General features: G+C 40.2%; 1 long non-coding RNA gene across 2 annotated transcripts in view; it reads left to right on the top strand.

Moving 5' to 3' along the window:
* The first annotated feature begins 532 nt into the window (after nt 1-532).
* LOC121923295 overlaps nt 533-4,871 on the top strand; it is a 9,597-nt gene continuing 5,258 nt past the window's right edge. The window contains exons 1-2 of one of the 2 annotated variants that reach the window (XR_006102350.1): nt 533-854; nt 2,969-3,087. This is a non-coding gene — a long non-coding RNA (uncharacterized LOC121923295). Of the gene's footprint in view, nt 855-1,973; nt 2,569-2,968; nt 3,088-4,871 lie in introns of those variants that run through there. The other variant, XR_006102351.1, reaches the window with a different exon arrangement.

Genomic DNA, 4,871 nt, shown 5'->3' with positions numbered 1-4,871 from the left:
CTGGGTACTCATTTTAGTGACTTCGGAAGGATGCAAGCCTGAGTCGAGCTTGGGCCCTTTTGCTGGTCTTGAACTCACAACCTTGTGGTCTTGAGTGAATGGCTGCAGTATAGGCAATTAACCACTGCGCCACCAGGGCTCAAACTTTCATCCCTTCGTTGTTCTTGACTAAATTCGGGGTTAGCTTTGATTTGACTCTGCTCAGATCCCTCCTTGCTTGGGGTATTTGTCTTTTTAACTTGATCTGGAAGAACCACTGCTTGATCTTGGTTTTTTTCCAACTGTGGATTGACTTCCTCTGAAGAATTTTCTTTTTCTTGTTGTCTAGTGACTACCCCTGTAAACCTAAAATATCGATCTAGGTCATTTCCAATTAGGCAGGGAAATGGAATGTCATCCCATACTGCGAAGTTCCACTGCAAGTTATGTCCTCTGAACAAAATATTTACTTTGCTTACTGGTGCCTTAAAGGCAGGACCCCCTAACCCCTTCAAGATCATTTCTTCTTCTGGGCACCAATCTTGAGGTTGTACTAAGTGTGACTTAACTATACACACCTCTGCCCCTGAGTCATGAAAACCCCACACTCAGTTCTTATTTATTTGTATCAATTCTCTATGTTCCTCTGGTTCTAACTCTTGAGGTAAATTTGTTACAAATAAGCAGGGTTTCGGAGACATATTCCTGCTAGCGTCTGTTACTGTTCCAACTGTCGTTTCTATGGCAACTGCCGCCTCAGGTTGATTTCTGTGGCAACATTCCTTTATGTCAGGCCCAACTGATTTTATACAATAAGCTGATTTTATTTTGGATCTGGAGTCTTCATTGACTATTGCTGGACAATTATATCTGAGGTGACCTAATTTTCCACATTCATAACATTTTTTTTGGATTGAAGCTGGATGATTCCTTCGACCAACTGTCTTTTTTATAACCCTCAGGGTCATTTACTCTCATTGCTCCCCTTTTCCTCTCAACTTCAGGGGTTTTCTTTTGTTGCCAGGGTTGAATTTTTTTCCCCTGGTTATTTCTCTCCTTTGAGGCATGCCAATTTTTAGAATTTTTTGTTCATTTTCTGCCGACTTTCCCTCTGTCCTTGGCAATTTTCTATCATCCCCTCTGATTAAGGCCAGTGTATCTATTATCTTGGCTGCTTCAGATACAGTTTTAGGTTGTTGGTCCTGAACCAACCACCTATATTCTTGGGGAATGACGTTATAGAACTGTTCCAAGCCTATCAGACTTTGTATTTCCTCTTTGGTCGTTATTTTAGATCCCTCAATCCAACTTTTTAACAAATAATCCAATCTACATCCTAGCTGGGTATATGTTTCATCGCCTTTTCTCTTAATCGCACGAAACTCTCTTCTGTGGTGTTCGGGAGTTAGCCCAAATCTCTGTTTTACCATATCTTTGAACAGATTGTAATTTTGGGCTTCATCTGCCCTCATTTCAGCATAAATTTCTGTCAGACCACCACTAATTTGTGACCTCACATAGCTCATCCTTTCTTCTTCTTTAATGTTTAATTCTTCACAAGTTCTCTTAAAGTTAGTGAAGAAAGACTCAATATTATCCCCTTTATAATATCGTGGAAACCTTCATGTCAATTTGAGGTTTTCTGTTTACCTCAGCCATCATGCTAGTTTGAGGGATTCCCTGTTCGAAACTCCTCATCTGAAGCTGATGATCCATCTCAGCTTGTCTTGCCTTAAGTCTTTCTAACTCAATCTCTTTTTCCCTTTCAATTTTGGCCATTACCTTTTCTTTTTCAATTTTGGCCTTTTCAATTTCTATTCTGGCTAGTTCCATTTGTTCTTTTATTTTCCAAACCTCTACACCCTCCTGAGGTTCAGAAATTATGGTGTCAACACTAGCCACCATTTCTTTTCCAACTTCTTCCTCCACCATTTCTGGCCCTGCTGGAGGTTTAACATTCTTAGGAGGCATTGTGGATAGTATTTCCTTACAATTACCTCGAACTTTTACCTCAGGAAATACTCTTATTCTACTCTGCCTCAATTGAGTCAAAAGAATCCACTTGGATTTAAATCAGACTAGTGATTCCCTACGTTACCACAAATTTTTACCTCAAAAATCACGTCTTCTTTGACCAGATCTCAACTATGTATAGAGGCTCCACTTGCCCCTCAACTCAAATTACTTATTCCTTACATTTACCACTGACGTTTACCTCAGGAATCACAAAGTGTGCCTTTTCCTTCCTACTAGTCTCCTACCGCTACCAGTACGGTTACCTCAGAGACTAGTCTTATCTAGGGTTGTCAGTTTTCAAGTGATCTCCTACAAATTACCCTTTTTGTTTTTACCTCACAGATCACTCCTCTGAACCTAACATCTAGACTTTAAACTGTAGGTTTTCCTTTCTTTCAGTTTAAACCTACTACTGGGTATCTGGTATTTCCACTCAGACCCCTTAACTTCGGCACACCTCCGTCTACCACATTTTTTGGATCCCAGTGCTGCACACCAAATTATGTAATGTTTTCCCACCACCTCACAATTCTTTCCTTCTTTGTGATCCAATACCCCTGTGGGTTTTTAAAGGTCAGTAGTGTGGATGGATGTTAAATCACAGGCCAAGTGGATAGTTAAACAAGAATAAAAGTTTATTTTAACATAAAATAGGCAAAGGTAACTTTGACATGAAGTTGTTACTATGTCTTCTTTTGTTGCATATATACAAGTCTGGTTTTAATTTTCCAATAATAACTCAGCCGCACAGGCTATACCAGGGGTTGGCAACCTACGGCCCGTGGGCTGGATCTGGCCCGGCGAGGCCTTGGGACCGGCCCCAGCCCAGTCTTCCCACCGATTACTGCCGATTGCGCTCCTTCCCTGGCCTCTAAGCAGTCAGCATACACCTTATTTTGGGGTATGATGTCATAGTGTACTGATGTGATAATTTCATGGGGAGTCATAAATAAAGCTACATCTGTTTTTACAGGATCAAAGTGAACAGCAATGTGGGCAAATGAAGTCAAGGATACAGAGGGCTGAAAAATAAGAAACGGTGTGGTAAGAAGGCCTTTTTCACCAAGTTAGCAAAAGGACACCAAACACTATGTAAGCAATGCAAATGCTCATTGAGTTAAGATTGAATTTTGCTTTTTTAAAATAATGTGTCCTGCCTAATGTGCTGCCTTTGAATTAGATAGTAAAAGTGAGAGTATATTTAATGTAGCCCTAGCTACGAGTATCTGTTCTGACAATGTCATGTTTTTAAATACAGAATTAATTACTGAGAGAATTCCTGCTCAGAACTTAGAAATTAACATGTTAAAAGAATATTGCTCATAGCTTTGTGGAGTATCTGGGAGCAGTATTGTTACTTGTAATTACAATAGTGTTATTGCAAGAATTTTTGAGCCATGAATAATATTTACTTGCTATTCTAAAAACATTACTGGTGAGGGATTTGGGTTTATTTGGTGGCCATTTTTAGTTTTGTTTTCATTTTATTTTTGTTGGTAGAAAGAATAACAAAGACTGAAATTCAAAAATAACACATTATATTGTTTATCACTTGCAGGCAAGAAGCAGTGAGTCATGGGTAGTCATAAACAAAATTACATTTGTTCTTACAGGATCAGATTGAACAGTAACATGAGTAAATGAAATCAACAATAATAACACCATACTTATCTTTTTAAAAAAAAGGGGTTACGGATTAATGATGAGTAATACTGTATATGAGCTGTGCTGCTTATGACTTAAAAAGCCCTATATGGCTTATGGCCAGACAATATGACATACAACATCTTACTAAATGAGCCTGCTTGGGCCCTGAGATCCTCATGAGAGGCTTTTCTCTGACCCACCACATTCATAGGTACCTCCAGTGTCAGTGGGGTGTCCCTTCACTCAGGAAGGATCCCTGCCTTATTGCCCTTATATCATCAGGTGAACAGTTTAAATAAATTCTGAAAGCTTTTAATAGAATCCTTTAAAAGAAGAGTTTTAATAGGTTTCTATCAGTGATGTATTCAAGGCTTTTACTCCAAGTTTCAAGTCAAGTCTCAAGTTTGAACTGTCAATTCTCAAGACATTGCAAGATACAAGTTGAGTCTCAAGCCTGGGAGTTCACTTTAACAGGGGAAGAAAAGGTGGTGGTGGTATCTGGGGGACTGGATTTCAATAACTAGAAAATCAGGAAGATGTGCACAAAGTTAGGTGGGAATTCTCAGAGGGGAACAGCAATTGGTTAGGCAATGGGCTTGAGGTAAATATGGCTGACACTCACAATCACAGTTACAAATGTGTAACCTAGGGTTTCACATACATAACTTATTTGTATTCATCATCCCTGTGTATTTCTGATTATGGCAATAGTGTAGGGAATACATGGGAATTGTAGAAGTCTTCAGTCCTGACTTAAGGGGCAACTACTGCTTCAAGCAATAGGGTTCTGTTCTCCTGTTGATCAGGATGCAACAGACTGAAATCCCCACCCCCTCCTCCAGTAATCTCTGGTGAAAGGAGAAATTGCAACAGGGATCCTCCTTCTGGTTGTTACAACAGAGGTACAAGAGTACAAAAAAGTGACCTCATATTTGTAAAACTTTAGCTGAGATCTGCATCAGACACATTGGTACAATGTTGGGCTCTGTCTCCCAATCCAACTCCCCAAATCCAGGCAGCTGTAGTGAAAGACAGATTTCTGTGATACTGATGAGTAGGGCACTGAAGAATAAGGCATTCAGCTCCCTCCAGGGAGCCGCTGTGTGACAAATAGAAGCAGGGACCCCTCTGGGGTCCTGCCACAACTCCTTGCTGCACCACCACTCATTGGTAGAAAGGGAATGGATGCATCCCCCATCAGCATCCCACTCACCACTGCCATAGAACTA

This window comes from Sceloporus undulatus, chromosome 2, assembly GCF_019175285.1.
Source record: "Sceloporus undulatus isolate JIND9_A2432 ecotype Alabama chromosome 2, SceUnd_v1.1, whole genome shotgun sequence".
Lineage (NCBI taxonomy): Eukaryota > Metazoa > Chordata > Lepidosauria > Squamata > Phrynosomatidae > Sceloporus > Sceloporus undulatus.
The sequence above is the reverse complement of the archived record's forward strand: the minus strand, read 5'-3'. Positions and strand labels throughout refer to the sequence as shown.